The sequence below is a fragment of the Tenrec ecaudatus genome, chromosome 1 (genome assembly GCF_050624435.1).
Source record: "Tenrec ecaudatus isolate mTenEca1 chromosome 1, mTenEca1.hap1, whole genome shotgun sequence".
Lineage (NCBI taxonomy): Eukaryota > Metazoa > Chordata > Mammalia > Afrosoricida > Tenrecidae > Tenrec > Tenrec ecaudatus.
Genome location: NC_134530.1, coordinates 79085395 through 79105116, shown reverse-complemented (window position 1 = coordinate 79105116; position 19722 = coordinate 79085395). Strand labels below are relative to the sequence as shown.

At 42.0% G+C, this 19722-nt stretch overlaps 1 long non-coding RNA gene and 1 pseudogene across 1 annotated transcript in view; both read right to left on the bottom strand.

The window, feature by feature from the left end:
* Positions 1–19722, bottom strand: part of LOC142454953 (uncharacterized) — a 36412-nt gene that overhangs the window by 8401 nt on the left and 8289 nt on the right. The window lies entirely within an intron of this gene.
* LOC142437664 (small nucleolar RNA SNORA31) lies at positions 5206–5321 on the bottom strand (annotated as a pseudogene).

Below are 19722 nucleotides of genomic sequence, written 5' to 3'. Positions count from 1 at the left end.
TCCATTGAAAATCTCAGGTGGCACCGGTTCATGCTGACCCCCACATCAAGAGTCAGAGGAGACGGGACAACCGCTGGTACTAGGTAGCTAGTGGCATCTCAATGAGCTTACAATTTGTACTCCTTTATGACGAATGAGGGAGCCCTGGTGGCACAGAGGTTACACATTGGGCTATGATCTGAAAGGTCAGCTGTTCGAAACCACCAGCCCTCCTCGGGAGAAAGGCGGGACTTTGTACTCCCCTAAAGAGTTACAGTCTGGAAAACTGACAAGACAGTTCTATCCTGTTCTGTAGGGTCACTATGAGTGGCATCAACTTGATGGCAGTGAGTTTTTGGGTTTTTTTTTTTTGTCTGACTGATGCTGCTGAATATCTTTTCATGTGCTTATTATTTGCTACCTGCGTATTTTCCACCATGAGAAACTTGTTAAGATGTCTCACTCATTTAAAATATTTTTGTGGGGGATGTCTTATCATGTGCTGTTTATTGGGTGTGTAAGTTACAGATGCTTTCTCCCAGTTTGTAGCTAGTGTTTTCATTGTTTTAGCCATCACAATCATTTGCAGAGCAAAAAATAATTCTTAAAGATAATTTCCTTTTTTGTTTTGATTTTAACAATATTGGCACATAATTCACATATCATACAATTCAGTAGTTCAATCATATCAAGGAGAATTAAATAATCATTAGCACATGAAGATAATTTCTTTTGGTTGCTGTTGAGAATATACACTGCAGAACATAAACCAATTAAGCAATTTTTACATGTATAATTCTGTGTGGTAGTTACATAATCTTCTGTCAAATTGAGGGTTTTAAGAGTGAAGGGGTATAGTGAGGGTCTGTCAATCAGGTCACAGCCTGGTGATCCCTCCTTGTGGGCGTGGCCTTCTCAGAGGATTCTGGGACTTCCTTTCTTCCTCCCTGGAAGCATGAAACACTCTGCTTCACTTTCCTGTTGACAAGCAACATGGCAGCCAGAGCCCTGGAGGTTTGCCCCCTGCCATTGGAACTACAGGACTTTCCACCCACTGGCCTGTGATCTTCCTGCATTTGACATCATTGCATGTGCTGTGTGAGTCTGAAGAGCAATTCATGGACTAATATCTGACTTATGGACTAATGTCAAACTTATGGACTTGATTTGGACTGGGCTGGGATGTTTTATTGATACATAATTACTTCTTGATATAAAGTTCTCTTTATCTACATGAGTGTCTCTGGATTTGTTTCTCTAGTCAACCTGGGCTAATACATTCCATGACATTGAATACATTTTCTACATCTGCAACCATTCTTACTTAAAAAAAAAAATGTTCTGACTCGTTCTACCCACAGCCACATAGACTCATTACCCCCAAAGTTTCCTATCTAATCTAAATTGTTCTTTTCAATTTGATCCCAGCTATATAGTTCTTAAGAGAGCAGACTGCTCAAGGCAGGTGATCTTTACTGGTTAAATGAAACTAGTTGTGTTAGGACAGGTTGACTAGAGAAACAAATTCAGTGACACTCATATATGTGTAAGAGCGAGAGCTTTATATTAAGAATAAATTGTAAATAAAAAATCCCAGCCCAGTCCAGATCAAGTCTATAAGTCCGATACTACTCCATAAGTCTGATACTAGTCCATAAATCCCTCTTCAGAGTTATGCAGCCACATGCAATGTTGCAGAATGCAGGAAGATCACAGGCCAGCAGATGCAAAGTCTTATAGATCCAATGGAGGTGGACACATCTCCAGGGCTCTGGCTGTCATCAGCATGGCTCAAATGAAGTGGCTTGTCAACGGGAAGGTGAAGCAGAGAGAGAGGGGAGGGTCCCAGGACCCTCCTTATGAGAAGGCCATGCCCACAAGGAGGTATCATCAGGATGTGACCCAATTGACAGACTCTACCCTTCATTATATTTATCAAGTTGACACGAGATTCTGTAACTACCACAATAGTGTTTGGTTTTGAGAAAACTTCTGAGAATATTTTTAGCCTAGGGAAGATTATTGCAGACAGAGTAGGGCTTCAGAAACTCTGGATTGTATGAGAGTTTGAGTTCCATTCTGCACTTTCCCACTTTTGAACAAGATTCTTTTGTAGACTCTTGGATCAAAATATTCAGTGATGGTAGCCAGGCACCACCCGGTTCTGGTCTCATAGCAAAGGAAGCAATTACTTACGGAGGCAATTGGCCACACATTCCATATCCTACTCCTATTTCTGACTTTCCTTCTTCCTCTCTTGCTTCAGTTAAACAGAGCCCAATTGTACCTTGGATGGCTGCTTGCAAGATTTTGTGATTGCAGGCACTACCGACAAACCAGGAGGTACAACAGAGAAATGAAACAGGTTATTAGGTCAATTAATGATACCGTGGCTCTAAACCTCCAAACCAAAGAACCAATCAATTAGGTGTCTGGTTATCGATAAGCAGCCTTAGCAGGCACATTTAAAAATATTTCTTGGTCATTGTTGTAAATCTGTCTATCACACAATTTTGCTAATACAAAATTTTTTTCAGGTGTGCAGATGATTGACAGCGATGACATGAATCAGTTGCATAATTCCACACTTCCCAGCATCATAAAATGACCCTAAGAACTCCATAAGCAGTAACTCCCCCTTTACTGCCCATTGCTGCTAATCAGTAATAAATTCTGGTCTTTATACATTTGCCCCTTCTTGTCTTTTATCTAAGTGAGGGCAGACAAGGTTTGTATGTCCTTTTTTGTTTGACCTATCCCACTCAGCATAGTATCTCCATGTTCTAGCCATATTGTGGCATGTACCGAGACGCTAGTTCTCTAACTGGCTAATAGTATCACACTGAATGTATGGGCGGTATTTTGTCCATCAATTGGAAAAGTTTTCCAATCCCCCCCCTCCATTATCACCAGCATTAATTATTTTCTATTTATTTGTTTTTTAATTAGAAATGTTATCACCAGCCTTAATTATTTTTTATTTATTTGTTTTTTTAATTAAAAAATGTTTCTCAGCCATCCCTATTAGTGAAGTGGTGATAGTGCTTGGGAACTAGTCAAAAGGTTGGCAGTCTGAGCCCGCCAGCTGCTCCCCTGGAGAAAGATGCAGCAGGCAGTTGGCTTATGCAAAGACTATAGCCTTGGAAACCAGTAAGGCAGTTCATCTCTCCTGTAGGGCTCTATGCCTTTGAGTTAGCTGTCCCAGTGGGAGTGAGGTGGCATCTCATTCTGCTTCAGTGGCCAGTGAACAGCTTTTCGTGTGTTTGGTGGCCACCTGAATGTCCTCTTGGTGAAGTATCTGTTGAAGTCCTTTGTCCATTTTAGGATTGGAGTATCTATCTTCTTGCTGTTGTCAAAGTTTTAAAATGTGTTTTGACTATTAGATTCTTCTTGTATCTAGGCTTTCTGAAGATACTCACATAACTCATAGCTTGTCTTTTCACTGTTGGTAAAGTTTTCTGGTGATTGGGAGTTTTTCACTTTTATGTGGTCCCATTTTTATTTATATTTAATAATTTTTCCCTTTGCCATGTATGCTTTTGTTATTATATTAGATAATCCACTGTTAAAAGCTAGGTCTGTCATTTTTGCCTCTACAATATCTTCTAAGAACTTCATGATTTCAGTTCTCACATTAAGTTATTTAATCCCCCTTTGAATTTATTTGTGGGTAGATTATGAGGCACGTATCCTGTTTAGTCTTTCTATAGGTGGAAATACACCTTTACCAATACCAGTTATAGAAGACAGCCTTCTTTTCCCATTGAAGAGCACTCTTGTCAAAATCAGATGACCTCAAATTTAAAAAATTTGGTGAAGTCCAATTTAAGAATGTAATTTTTAGAGCAGGAGTCCTCAAACTTTATAAACAGGGGGTTAGTTCACTGTCCCTAGACCTGTTGGAGGGCCAGACTATAGTTTTTTTAAAAACAAAACTGAAAAATTTCCTATGCACACTGGATGAGTTGGTTGCTAGGCAGGACAGCAGCGTGGCAAAAACACCCGGAGGGCATGATAACCTTGGCGGGCTGCATGTGGCCCGTGGGCCATAGTTTGAGGACCTCTGTTGTAGAGTGTGCCTTTGGCATGGTATTGCATTAGGATTTACCCGATTTAGGGTATAGAACATTTTTTTCTAGATTTTCTTTTAAAAGTTATACTTTTCCATTTTGATCCATTTTGAGTAAATTTTTAAAAGTTTTTATTGTGATCTAGGTGAAAGTTTACAGAGAAAATTGGTGGGTTGCAATTTCCACAATGTAACAGTTCTCTTCCTACTTCTGTGTGGTTACCTCTGGGGCCTTCTTTCCTTTCTCTTGTACTTTCTGAGTTTTATCCTGGGCCAGTGCTGCCCCTTAGATCTCAGGTGGTTGACTGTTCTAAGGAGGTCGTATCTCCTGATATTACTGTTCACCTTATAGGTTTCTCCATAATGTGGCTGAAAGTTGGAGCCATGGGAGTTAGTTCAGTTCCAGGTTTGAAGAGTGTCTAGGGGTCATACTCTTAGGGGTTCCATCAGTCTCTACCTGACCAGTAAGCCTCATCTCTTTTAAATTCTGTTCCACATTTTTCTTCTACTCTATCCGTGGCTTCCTATTAGGGTATTTTGAGAACTGTAAGCCGTGGTAGCTGGGCACCATCTAGTTCTTTTGGTCTCAAGGTCATGGGAGATGAGTTTCATGTGACTCATTGGTCTTTTTGGACTAATTGTTCCCTTGTGCCTTTCATTTTCTTCACTCTTCTTTGCTCCATCAGGAAAGACCAATCGTAATTTAGATGGCTTCTCACAAGCTTTTAAGATCCCAGATACTACTCAGCAAAGCAAAATGTAGAATGTTGTCTTGGTGGACTATGTTATGTCAGTTGAGCTTGGTGTCTCCTGAGACTGTGGTCCAGAGTTTCCAGGGTCAGCTATTCATTTCCTCAAGGTGTTTGGTTAGGGCTAAGATGTTTTTATAACTTTGCCCCCTGTATGGATAAATTTACAGCACAAATAAATACTTATGTAGAAATATCCTCTGTCAACCTTTATATATATATATATATATATATATATATATATATATATATATATATATATATATATATATATATATGTCAGTGTAATCCCATTCTTCTTAACAATCTTGTTCAGTTTGGGTGTGTATCTTATGTATCCACTTGTAGATGATTATTACTTATCACATGAATATATCTCTTGTAGTATTTCTTTTTTTTTTTTTTTTGCGATGTACTCCCTCATTCAATCTGGACCTGCCACAAAGACAGCCAGAAAGCGCAGGGCCTTTGTATTCTTTCGCATCCTAGTGCAAACCAGAAGAACAACGGTCTCTTGTAGAATTTCTTTGTTGTCTTTACGTCTGGTGCTCCTCCCAAGTGTCTTCCTTTGCCCTGATCATTTTGTGCTGACTTCCCACTTACTCTATATTGCCTTCCCCTTCACTCAAATTAATATGTGTACCCCATCTAGTTAAGAGATTCACCTTCTTTCCCGCCCACCCCAGTAGCCCTCTAAGAATGTTTCTGTGAACCTTTTCTTGACTTTTTATAGTAATGGCTTCATACAGTGCTTGTCCTTTTGTGGTTGACTAATTTCACTGAACATAATAGCCTCTAGATTCATCCATGCTATGAGGTATCTCACCAATTCCTCATTGTTCAACATTGTGTAGTTTTCCTCTATGTTTATACCATAGGTCGTTTATCCATTTATCCATTGTTAGGCACTTGGGTCACTTTCATCTTTTTTGCTATCTTGAATAATGTTGAGATGAGCATGGGTATGTGGAGTTAGTTTTTGTATAAGGTGTGAGGTATGGGTTGAGGTTAATTCTTTTGCAAGTGTTCTAGTGAGATTTCTTGAAAAGACTACACTTTTCCATTGGCTTGCCTTTGTACTTCTCATACAAATCACTTGGCTAATAACCATTGGCTCTACTTATGGACTGTCTCTCCTGATTCATTGATCTACGTGCTTGTCCTTTTTCCAATTCTACAATGTCTTGATTATAATAGCTTTTAAGTGAATTAAAATATCAGACAGTGTGGGTCTTCCAAATTTGTTCTTTAACAAATTGTTTTAACTCCTTTGCCTTTCTGCACACATTTTACAATCAGTTGGTTGACCTTTTAAAAAACCAAAAGAAACCTTCCTGGGAGTTTTCTTAGAGTTGTGCTGAATCTACAGAGTAATTTGGGTGAACTGACATTGTAATAATACTGAGTTTTCCAACTCATGAACATAGTATCCTTCTTCATTTATTTCAGTCTAATTTGATTTATTTCACCAGTGTTGTAAACTTTTTAGCAGATTGATTCTGTCCCTATTTATTGAATTTATACCTATATGTATAATTTTTTTAGTGTTATTGTAAATTGTGCTTTAAAAAAACCCTTTCCATTTCTAATTATGTATTGCTAGAAACCATTGCTGCCAAGTCAACTTTAACTTCTAGCAACTCTTCAGGGCAGAGGAGCACTGCCCCTTAGGATTGCCAAGGCTGTAGTGCTTACAGAAGCAGATTGCTACATCTTTCTCCTGTGGAGTGGCCGGTGGGTTGGAAACACCGATCGTTTGCTTCACAGGCAAGTGCCTGACCACTGTGCCTCAGGGCTCCTTCTTATAAATACAACAGCCTAGAAATAGCTATGGAGCAGTTGTGCTCAGTTATATAACGCTTCTAAGAATGGAAATGTGCTCCACAGCACAAAATTAAAAAAAAAAGTTTATGGAAACAGATCACCTGGTTTTCCCTCCAAGGGACTTTGGGGTGGGGGTTGTATTTCAAACCACTGAGCTTTCAGTTAGCAGCTGAGCCCTTGATTGCACACCACCAGGGCTTTTTATAGTTTTCTTCCTACTTGTGTGTCTTCTTTCTTGCCCTCCTGACTTTGCTAGACTTGCCAGCCTGGTGTGCAAAGGGAAGAGTGAAAGCAAGTATCTCTGATTTGTTCCCAGGGAAAAGCACACAAGATCTTTCCCCACGCATGTGACTCGCCCATCATTTGGTGCCTAGTTTAAGTTTCTGCTTCCTCCTTAATCATACATAGTTTGTGTTTTTATTTTCCAAAAAAATTCTCAGTTTCCTTTTCTAGCTGTGTTCATACTTACATTTGTTGAATTCTGTTTTGATTTTAAACAGAATCTTTGGATTATACAATCAACTATAGAAATGACGGGGAAAGTACATGGTCTATTCTACTAACCATCACCATCATCTCTCACTTCCGGGATGATTTGATCTATTTACTTTCAGTCTCTCTGGAAGCCCTGACGTAGATGGGTAGAGTACTATCATCTTCCTTTGAGAGGTGCAATACTGAGGAACCACTCCGGCATACCCCTCTGCTCTACAGCTCCAGAGTGCCAATTGGAGAGAAGCCATCAGTGGACGGCTCCCATGAGTATGCCCCAAAGTCCAAACTCTGGGACTCAGGCAGACACTTTGACTATGATAACTTCATTCTGATCTTTTTTTTCTTCCCTGTGAAATGGGAATAATAATCTCTTTCTTTCAGGGTTATTGAGGCATCTTGGTGTGGCATGGTGGGGTATGCATTGAGCTGTTAACTTCAAGGTCAATAGCTAGAATCCATCAGTTGCTCTGCAAGAGAAAGACGAGGCTGTCTGTTCCTATAAAGAGTTTGAAGTCTCAGAAACCCAGAGGGGCAGTTCTACTCTGTCTTACAGGCTCGCTATGAGTCGGGATTGACTTGAAGGCAGTGAATTGGAATTTTTCACTCTAAGGATTGTTATTAGGATTAAGTGGGCTCTCCTATGGGAGGGTCTTTCTGCCATTGTGTCCAGCACATGGCAGGTGCCCTAGTGATTGTCAGCTCTCCTTCCTTTGCTACAGGCAGTAGGGGCAGGGTAAGCAGTGTAGCATTCATCACTTCTTCCTTTCTCCTTCCTTATGACTCCAGGATAGAGGGTACTCAAGATATAGAATGGTTTCTTTTGCCTTGGCCGTTTGATGAGTGTACACTTACATCCTTGGACAAAGATTGTGATAGGGTTTGTGGGAAGGTCATGATAGGTTGAAGATGTGTGTAGCTAGAAATGCAGGCAAGTAAGTACAGTAGTTGTCAATCTTTAACAATCCAATCAATATTCACCACATGCTTACTTAGTATTAATTTTGGGTCAAATGAGACCTGGCAGCCCAGTGGGTTACAAGTTGGGCTGCTAACCATGAGGTCAGTCATTTGAAGTCACCAGCTGTTCTGCCAGAGAAGGATGAAACTTGCTATTCCCACAGATTTACAGTCTCGGAACTGCCCTGGGCAGTTCTGCTGTGTCTGATAGGGTCTCTGTGAGTTGGAATGGACTCCATGGCAGTAAGTTCAACTGGTTGCTGTTGGTAGGTTCCATGGAGTTGGTTCTGACCCATAGTGACCTTATTTACAATAGAACGAAATCCTACCTGGTCCTGCCCATCCTCACAATTGTTCATGTGCTTGAGTCCATTGTTGCAGTCACTCTGTCAGTCCATCTCCTTGGGCCTTCCTCTCCTTCGCGGCCTCTCTACTTTTCCAAACATGATGTGCTTCTCCAGGGACTGGTTTCTCTTGACAACGTGTCCAAAGTACGGAAGACGCAGTCTCTCCATCCTCGCCTCTAAGGAGCATTCTGGTCATACTTCTTCCAAGGTGGATTCATTTGTCCTTTTAGCAGTCTGTGGTACTTACAATATTCTTCTCCAGCGCCACAATTCAATGCATCGGTTCTTCTTTAGTCTTCTTTATTCAGCGTCCAACTTTCATGTGCATATGAGGCAATTGAAAATACCATGGCTTGGGTCAGGTGCACCTTAGTCCTCAAAGTAGCATCCTTGCTTTGTGATATGAGGACTTGTGCAGCAGATTTTCCCAGTGCAACACATCTTTTGATTTCTTGACTGCTGCTTTCATGAGCATTGATTGTGGATCCAAGCAAGACAAAATCCTAGATAACTTCATTTTTCCTTCCGTTTATCATGATGTTACCTATTGGTCCAGAGTTAAGGATTTTTATCGTCTCTATATTGCATTGTAATCCACACTGATGGCTGCAATCTGGATCTGGATCAGCAAGTGCTTCAAGTCCTTCTCACTTTCAGCAAGCAAGGTTGTGTCATCTGCATACCACAGGTTGCTAATAAGGTTTCCTCTAATCTCGATGTCACATTCTTTTTCTATAAGTCAACTTCTCTGATTATTTCAGCATGTAGATTGAATACGTATGGTGAGAGGACACAGCCGTCATCTACTTTTCCTGATTTTAAGTTTGGTTTGGGTAGTTACTTTGGGCCAGAACCTATTTTAGACTTTGGAGATAAACCACCCTCCCAGACTCCTCAGTCTAGAGGGTTAATGGGCAGTTCCAAAGCAGGGTTATAAGTTCTGAGCTAGAAGGAAGCAGCGAGGTGCTGTGAACATTTGTAGGAAGAAAATTTTAGTGAGAGGATTCAGAGAAGGCATTGGGGGTGGGGGTAGGGAGGTGAGTGGGCAGGAACCCTTGAGCTGGATATGAAACATTTCATAGGAAGGAATCGGCCGAGTGGTTAAGTGGGAACAATGTTAGCGTAGGAAATGCCACACCCATGTTGGATTCTAGGAGATGAACACCATCCCAGGGTGCTTGTACTACAGGGCGGGGTTGGACATGGGCAGGGAGCAGGATTGGATTTCATTTAGATGGCCACTGGGAGCTGCTGGTGAGTGGTAAGCAGGAGGTGACATGGTCAGATCTACAGTTTAGAAAGATTGATGGGGAGATTAGTGTGAAAGATGGAGGGATAGAAGCTGAGAGAGGGATTGGGGGATGGACACTGTGAGAAGTGGGGAGAAATGTGGTAAGGATGGAGGGGAGGATGGCTGGGTGGATTTATGTCAAATCAGATATGGGGGCATGGGGGAAGAGGGGCCCAGTATGACACTCATATTTTTGACTTGGGGTACCCAGTGGCGGGACATGTATCCATACAGGGAAACAAGAGTAAGGAGCTAAGTTCGAGAAGAAAACAATGTTTACATTGGCAGGTGGATTCTGATGGAGCTGTCCGGGGACAGTGAACATGTGGAATGGGAGCGAAAGTGTTAGAGTTGGAAACCCGGGTGTGGGTGAAAAGCATTTGGGCTGTGAAATGAGATGCAGGGCTGTGTTTGATTTGCTTTCTTTTGTTCCTGACAATGACGATCTTAAAGAATTTGATTTTCATACTGAGAATGTAAGGGAAAATGAATTAGAGCCCATATTCTCATTGCTCAGATAACCCCCATTGAAAAGGAGGGGGGATACTATATATTGTCAGCACATGCACAGTTCAGAAAGGAATAAAAATGAAAGTGCAGACCTCCCTACATCCCCCCATTCCCATAACTACTGTTAACAGTTTCTTGTGGTTCCTTCTAGGTGGGAGGGGGAGGGGAAAGCGACACCCACTGGATGCTGTATATTCCCAATGGGGCCCTGGCATACACAATGTTTCAGAGGTCCATTTCATTGAGCAGATTAACCTTCTCATTGCTTTGCCAGGCTCCATAAACCCATCTGTCCTGGCAGGGCAGCGAGTTCACTGAGGAAGAGGCAGGCCTGATAGTTCTCCACACCCCTAGGTCTGGTGTGTAGACTGGCTCAGGGTGGGCACTCAGTAAAGCATAAATGAATGAGGTGTTACTGCAGCTTGGGAATTTGGAGATCCTTTGCCTGTAGGTCCAGTTGGTTAGATGATTTATTCAAGAGCAAATGTTTGCTGGGTCCTGACTAAATGGGCAGTGGCGTGTGTGGGTGCCTGAGCATGTACTGGGGTGGGATGGGGGATTGGACGGAGGAAGAAAGGCAGCTTATTTGTTCCATCTCTGGTGGCACTGAAAGACAGAACTACTGAAAAGGCCCAGGACCCCTTTTATAAGCCTTTTACTTTTTGAGGGGAAAACTGAGATCCAGAGTAACATTCTGATGCCCTAAAATCACATGACTTATTGGGGACAGAGTGAGGCATATGTGCACTAGAGGGCTGGGAACTTTTCTCACCCATTTCTACACTTCCCCCTCCAGTCATAAAAGCATCAATAACCCCCAACTCCAGACAAAGGTAAGACCTATAAGAAACCTAATGCACTGAAGGAAAACTTAGAAATTCAAGATCAATCCAAAGAGAATGTAGAACAAGGGATATCATTGCTGATATCAAATGGATCTAGGTTGAAAAGAGAGAACAGCAAAGAGATGTTTGCCTGTGTTTTATTAACTATACAAAGACACTTGATTGTGTAGATCACAACAAATTGTAAATAACATTGAGAAGAATGGGAATTCCAGAAGTGCTCCTATGGAACCTAGACATAGACCAAGTGGCAGTTATTCCAACAAAACATGGGGATACTGAGTGGTTTAAAATCCCGAAAGGTGTGGACTTCCGGGAAGATGGTGACTGTGTAACACATACCAGAGGGGCTCCGTAGAATTCAGCCCAGGAGAGATACTTAGAGGGATATTCAACACTGGAGGAGGAGCATCATAAAGATAAATAGGCACAGACCCATGGGGTTTTGAGGGGCTGGGAGCTTTTGGCTTGCCACAGTGGATGCTAGCCAGGGCTTGACATTAGACCTGACACTGTCTCGGCAAGAGTCAGGACAATTTGGAGTCCAATCAGGGCTTGATCTCAACACAGCCAGTTTGCCACTGCCTCAGGACAGGGATAAAACCCTTGAAGCTCAGGGGCTGGGATCAGGGCTCAGCTACATTGTTAATTTTGTTTCCCTCTCTTCTCTCTATCTCCACACAGTCTCAGCAGGCTTACTTTTTAATTTTTTTCCCTCCTCTTTGTCTCTTTCCTGTTCTCTCACACTCCACTGCCAACTCCAGACCACTCCCCTTAGTCTAGGGCATTTACTCCTGCCCCACACCCAGCTAGGTGAGCTCCACCCTGTGCGGCTGGCCCAAGGCTAGGGAAAGCCTTGCCAACCTCCACCAGGGAATACTCTGCCCAACTTCTTACTGGGGAATTCCTGCCTGTGTGCCTGGGGGAGTTCTTATTTTCCCTCTGTTGTCCCATGTGACTGAGGGAATTTCCTCCCACCTACCTTAGTGCTTCACAAGGCCTAAGGCAGCTCGGCCAACACTCATCAACATTCCAAGCTGCTGCATGAACCTCTGCCCAAACTCTGCAACACCAAAGCAGGCAATCCACCAACCTTCTGGGGAAGTCCCCTGAGAGGGAAGTCACAGGAGGATAGAGTGGTAGGTTAATTCCATAGTGAAATTAGCTGTAGACAGTTCAAAGAAGCATTGCTACAATTCTCCCAGAGAGAGCCAGTGCTCTTTGACTCCCTGGTAAATGGCACCTGCCTCCTCTAAAACAACGCAACGCCAACAGTCACCAGTCCCAACGACCTCAATGAAAAAACAGGAGAAACAAAAGGCAATGGCAGAAGATGTCCTGAACATAACAACATGCATAGAAGAAGCAGACATTGAACTGCCACAGAAAGAAATTTTCAGAATGCTGCTTGGAGTCATACAGGATATGAAGGAAACAATACAGAAAAAAAGATGAAATGATAGAGGAGATAAAGCCTATATACCAAAGGGAAATACATGAGCTCAGGGAGGAGATAACAAAAACCAGTAGCAGACACACGGACCTCGAGAATTGACTGGCGCATGCAGAGAACCACATCAGTGACTTGGAGGACAGTCACACAGACTTTAACAAATGCGGACAAAAAATCTAATAAGATCATCAGATAAGCTGAAGGAAGCCTAAGAGCTATGCCTGATGCTATGAAGAGGAACAACATTAGAATTATTGCCTTACTGGAGGAAGACACACAAAGAAGTCATCCGCAACAATAGTGAGAAAATTCTTGGAGCAAAAGTTCCCCAGTTTCATGAATGAAAACCAGGAGGCTGAAAGAACACCAGCTAGACTGAATCCAAAGAAGAAATCACTAAGACACAGAATAGTTAAACTATCCTACTTTGAGGAAAAGGAGAAAATAATGAGAGCAGCTAGGGAAAAACAGACAATCACATATAAAGGCTCCCAAATAAGAATATACTCAGACCTATCAGCAGAACTATGAAGAAGAGGAGAGAGTGGAGTAACATATTTCAAAAATTGAAGGAAAACAATGCAAATCCAAGAATACTCTACCCAGCCAAATTATCGATCAAGAGAGATGTAGAAGAGTCTTCCCAGACAAGGGAAAACTCAAAGAATATGTTAGAAGAAACCCAGCCCTACAAAAGATCCTTGCTGACCCAGTATAGGCTAAAGAACAACACTCATCAAGCATAAATGAGACTGCTACTTAGAACAACCTCACCCAGAGGGCAACAAAGAGAAAACAGAGCCCAAGATAGCACTGGCTTAAGGATGGAAAGAAGTCAAGAATGATACACACACACACACACACACACACACACACAACACATTAATGAGAAAGGAAGGTAGAAAAACACCCAACAGAAAAGGTGTAAGATGACATCACAGAGTCTGCAGATGGAGATAATAACCCTGAACATCAATGGCCTCAACTCAGGCATTAAAAGACTGACACTAGCAGACTGGCTTAGAAAACACAACCCATCAATCTACTGCCTACAGAAGACAAATCTCAAGGTTACAAACAAAAACAGTCTGAGAATCAGAAGCTGGAGAAAGGTATACCAAGCAAACAGCAATTCAAAATGAGCAGGGGTTGCAATCCTAATCTCAGATAAAACTGACCTCAAAGTGCAAACCATAAAAAGAGATAAGTAGGGACACTATATAATGCTCAAGGGAATGGTAGGCAAAGAACCACTAAGCACTTTAAACATATATTCCCCGAATGAGAGACCTGCTGAATACATCAACCAAACACTCCAAAAGATTAAAAAAGAAATCACAACCTCAACAATTATAGTGGGTGACTTCAATACACCACTCTCTGAGAAAGATAGACCACAGGGAAAGAAACTCAACAAGGAGGCTAGAGATCTAAACACTACAATTAGACAATTTGACCTGATAGGTATTTACAGAGCTTTTCATCCAAATACAAAATAAATTCATATTCTTTTCAAGCCCACATGGCACATATTCAAAGATAGAACACATGCTGGGGCATAAGGTGAATCTACATAAATTGAAGCACATTGATATTATACATACCTCTCTCTGACCACTGTGCCATAAGTCTGGAAATCCACAAAAGGAAGATGAAGAAAATAAGAGCAAACAATTTGAGGATGAATAACTCTCTGCTGCAAAAGTAGTACGTACTGGCACAGATCAGAGATGAAATTAGGAAATTTCTAGAAACCAACAAGAATGAGAACACGACATACCAAGACTTATGGGACACAGCAAAGGCAGTTAACATAGGAAGTTTCATAGCAATACATGCACACCTGAGAAAGGAAGAGAGACTCATGATGGATATGCTGCCACAAAATTTACAACAACTAGAGCAGAGTCAGCAGGACAATCCTACTAATAGCAAAAGAAAAGAAATAGTAAAAATCAGGGCTGAGATTCAGGAAAGAGAAAATAAGAAAACTATGGGAAAAATTAATGCTGCTAAAAGCTGGTTCTTTGAAAGGATAAACAGAATTGACAGACCGCTGGCAAACCTAACCAAAGAAAGGAGGGAACAAATTTCAATAGCAAGAATAAGGGATGAAAGAGGGGACATTACAACAGATCCTAATGAAATCAAAAGGATAATTACACAGTACTATGAAGGATTGTACTCCAATGAATTCAACAACTTGGAAGACATGGACAAATTCTTAACAATCCCTCCCTAGACTGTCCCCAAAGGATGTCAAGAATCTCAACAGACCCATAGCAATAGAAGAAATAGACAAGGTTATCAAGGGATTACCAACAAAAAAATCCCCTGGACCAGATGGCTTCACTGGAGAATTCTTCCAAGCATTTAGGGAAGAACTAACACCAATCCTACACAAACTCTTCCAGAACATAGAAAAAGACGGCACACTCCTGAACTCCTTCTATGATGCTAGTATAACTCTGATACCCAAACCAGGAAAGGATCCCACAAGAATTGAGAACAACAGACCAATATCCCTAATAAACATTGATTCAAAAACCCTTAATAAAATATTGGCCAATTGTCAGGGGAAGCCAGCCCCTAACACACCATTACGGTCTGGTAGGCGCAATTGTACAGCGATAATAAGTAAAGATTATAGTAAAGCTATAGAGAGCATGAGAGATAGAAGTGAAGTATAGAAATAAATGGGAGTCAGTCAACGATTCATGGTAGCATGCTCACCTCAGCTCCACTCGATGGTCCACGTGGAGGGAGAGAATCTAATGGTAGCCCCGGCCCCTTTTATATTCTCTGGGGACATGCAAGCCCCCTAATTACAGGTGAGGACATATGTCACTGGAAGGGGCTGTCCTATAGGTAATACAGTAATGAGAGGGGGATGGTCTAGGGACATACACACAATAAGAGGGGGAGGGATCCTAGGTTCAGGATGGCGGCCTAACTTTTACCTATTCCCTAGATCTCCATAGGAACCATTATCAGTAGGGTGTGAATGCTTGGTCCCAGGCCTCAAGGAGGTATAGTTTATTGTCCCCAGTAGCAGGGAGTGAGACCTGCCACATAGTCTGGTGGACTAACTGCCCTAGAGACCTACCCTGTAGTCTGGGGAGGATATCTGTAAGCGTTTGACCTCTCGCCACAGCCAATAGAATATAAAAGTATATAAAACAAATAATTCACCATGACCAAGTGGAATTCACACCAGGGATGCTTGGATAGTTCAACATACAAAAGACCATTAATATCATTCGCCACATTGACATGAAAAACTATAAGAACTACATGAACATACTGATAGATGCAGCAAAAGCATTTGAGAACATCCAACACCAATTCCTGTTTAAGACACTTGAGAAGATAGGAATGGAAGGAAAATTCCTCAAGACAATACAAGCTATATTGGTTGAAAACCCAACAGCCAACGTGGTAGTCAACAGAGAAAAGATGAACACAATCCCACTGAAAAAGGGGACCAGACAAGGATGATCCTTGTCCCCATTCTTATTTAGTATCGTCCTGGAGGTTTTAGCTAACAGCATAAGGCAAAGAAAAGGTATTCGTCTGGGGAAGGAAGAAGTGAAGCTATCGTTATTTGCAGATGATATGATTTTATATATGGAAACTCCCAAAAGCTTCATAAGGGGAGTAATGGAAGCAATAGAGGAGTTTGGCAGAGTGGCAGGATACAAGATCAACAAACAGAAGTCCTTCGGAAGGCTATACACATCAGATAAGACCACAGATGAGGAGATTAAAAAGGCAGTACCCTTCACAATAGCCAAACACAAATGGAAATATCTAGGGATATACATGACTAAAAGAACAAAAGATCTATATGGGTAAAACTACAGAACACTATTACAAGAAACCAAGAGCGACCTCAACAAATGGAAGAATATCCCATGCTCATGGATTGGAAGACTCAATATAGCAAAGATGCCAGTTCTGCCTAAGGCACTATGTATAAGTTTAATGCAATCCCTATATAATTACCCTCATCTTTCTTCAAAGAAATGGAAAAACTGATTACCAACTCCATGTGGAGAGGAAAGAAGCCCAGAATTAGCAGAGACTCCTCAAGAAGGACACAGTGGGAGGGATTGCTTTACCTGACTAGCATATACTATACAGCCACAGTTGTCAAAATTGTATGGTATTGGTACAATGACAGATACTCAGACCAATGGAAAATAACTGAAAACCCAGAAAAAAAATCATCAGCATATAGACAACTGATCTTTGATAAGGGCCAAAAAAAATTCAATGGGAAGCAGATGCCCTCTTTAACAAGTGGTGCTGGGAAAAAATGGATATTTACCTGCAGAAAAAGGAAGCAAGACCTTTATCTCACTCCATGCACAAGAATAAACTCAAGGTGGATCACAGACCTTGAAATTAAACCCCAAAATATTAGGACCATCAATTAAGGAATTGGGACCAACTTGAGAACTTTGGCACAGAGAACACATAGGCTATCAGAAATAGGGAAGGACACAAACACAGAGGAGGCACAAATTGACAAATGGGATATACTGAAGATAAAACACCTGTCTACATTGAAAGAATTCACCAAGAGAGTAATAAGAGAGTCCACAGACTGGGAAAATATCTTTAGCAATGGCACATTAGACAAAGGTCTTATTACTAAAATCTACAATACTTTGCTAGCTTCCAAAAAGTAAAAAAAATGAAGTGCCCACTGAGGAGGTGGGCAAAGGACCTGAACAGAAGTTTCACAGGGGCAGAAATCCGAATGGCCAACAAACATAGGAGAAAATGTTCCTGATCTTTAGCCATAAGAGAAATGCAACCAAAAAAATTAAATTAAAAAAAAAAGAGAAATGCAAAATAAAACAACAATGAGGGAGAGGGACATATCTGATCCAAGCACATGGGAGCAGATGAAGGGAGATTAGGAGAGAGTGGAGCACATCCTGGCCTACCAGGCCCTGAGGTCAATGACCCCAATTAGAGCAGCCAATCCACAGAGAGGACCACATGGCCAGCCCCACTATGAGACATTACGTCCCTCACTGACCCATGGCCCTGCAGGAGACAGCACTGGAGACACAGTGTGAGAATTGCGCCTGACCTGATCCCACCACATCGAGGCAAAGCACTGGGGGAGTGCAGTGGAACAGCAAGGGAATGAAGCGGCAAGGTCCCCAGGGAATGCTGAAAATGGACTTTGGGGCTAGGGCATGGTGCCCCAACAGACTGGACTGGAAAACACTCCTAAAGGCCAACAAATGATCCTTGAACTAACTACAAAAAAACCCCCCAAAAACAATGAGGTACCACCTAACACCCTCAAAGATAGCCCAATTAAAAAAAATCAGAAAGCAACAAGTGTTGGAGGTACTGTGGGGAGATAGGAACTCTCATCCACTGCTGGTGGACTGTATGTATGACCACTATGGAAATTGATCTGGTGATATCTAAAACAGATGGAAATCAAGTTACCATTTGACCCAGCAATCCCCCTACTGGGCATATACCCAGAAGAGGCAAGAAACAAACCATGGTCAGATATCTGTGCTCCAATGTTCATTGCGGCACAGTTCACAATTGCAAGGAGTTGGAAACAACCCAAATTTCCATCAACTGACGAGTGGGTTAAAAAGCTGTGGTACATACATACAATGGAGTACTATGCATCACTAAAAAGCGGTGATACATGTATGAAGCACATCGCTGCATGACAAGAACTGGAGGAAATCATGCTAAGCAAAGTAAGCCAAGCACAAAAGGACAAGTACAACATGAGTTCGCTGAGGTAAGCTTTTTAAAAAAGAAAAAAAAGAGTAAAAGGGGCATAGCGAAAAAAAAACTGCTGTATACAAACATTCCTGGGGTGATGACCAGGTAGTATGGCAGGGACCAGACCAAATCCAGGGATACATATGGTAGCCAACTAAAAAGGAGGTGGAGAAAGGAAAAAAAAAATAAAAAAAGAAATGGGTAGTGGGGGCACAGGGCACTAACCCACCCAAGGGAAGGGTATTGTTTATATCTCCACAGGGAAAGAGGGACCAGACTTCACCCAGTGCTCCAAGATGTGAATGCAACATGTTGGCGTGGAGTAGGAGGAACCAGTGGAGAGATCTGAGGGGCTGGCCCCAATCCCAACTACTACATGGACACCTGCCCCTCCTCCCAGAAGAATTTATTTCAAAGGATGGCACTGAATCTGCAGCTCCAGGAGAGGGACATATCCACAGAGAGGACCACATGGCCGGCCCTACTATGAGACACGATGTCCCTCACTGACCCATAGCCCTACAGGGGACAACACCAGAGACACAGTGTGGGAATTGTACCTAATCAGATCCCACCACACCAAGGCAAAACACTAAGGGAGTGCAACAGAACAGCAAGGGAACAGAGCAGTGAGGTCCCCAGGAATGCTGAAGGTGAACTTTTGGGCCAGGGCTTGGTGCCCCAACAGACTGGACTGGAAAACACTCCTAAAGTCCAACAAACAGTCCTTGAACTAATTACAAGTTTTTCCTTCTTGTGTGTGGGTTTTTTTTTTTTTTTGGTCATTGGTTTGTTGTTTTGTTGTATACTGTTGCTTGGTTTTGCTCTGTCTAGTTTTTGTGCATGTTAGTATTTCCGCAGGTCTGTCTAAATAAGATAGGCTGGATGAACAATCTGGAGGAGAAAACAACGGGACTGACAGTTCTGGGCGGACCTGGGAGAGGGGGAGGTGGGGCGCCGGGGGCGGGTGGGGGGGGGGAAGCTAGTAGTGTTAACAAACCCAGGGACAAGGGAACAACTGATCCAGATAGGTGGTAAGGAGGGTGTAGGAGGCCTGGTAGGATGTGATCAAGGGTAATGTAACCAAGAGGAATTACTGAAACCCAAATGAAGACTGAGCATGATAGTGGGACAAGAGGAAAGTCAAAGGAAATAGAGGAAAGAGCTAGGAGGCAAAGGGCATTTATAGAGGTCTAAATAAAGGCATGTACATATGTAAATATATTTATATATGAAGATGGGGAAATAGATCTATGTGCATATATTTATAGGTTTAGTATTAAGGTAGCAGATGGACATTGGGCCTTCACTCAAGTACTCCCTCAATACAAGAATATTTTGTTGTATTAAACTGGCATTCTTTGATGTTCACCTTTCCGACACAGTCACTGAAGACAAGTGGGTGCATAAGTAAATGTGGTGAAGAAAGCT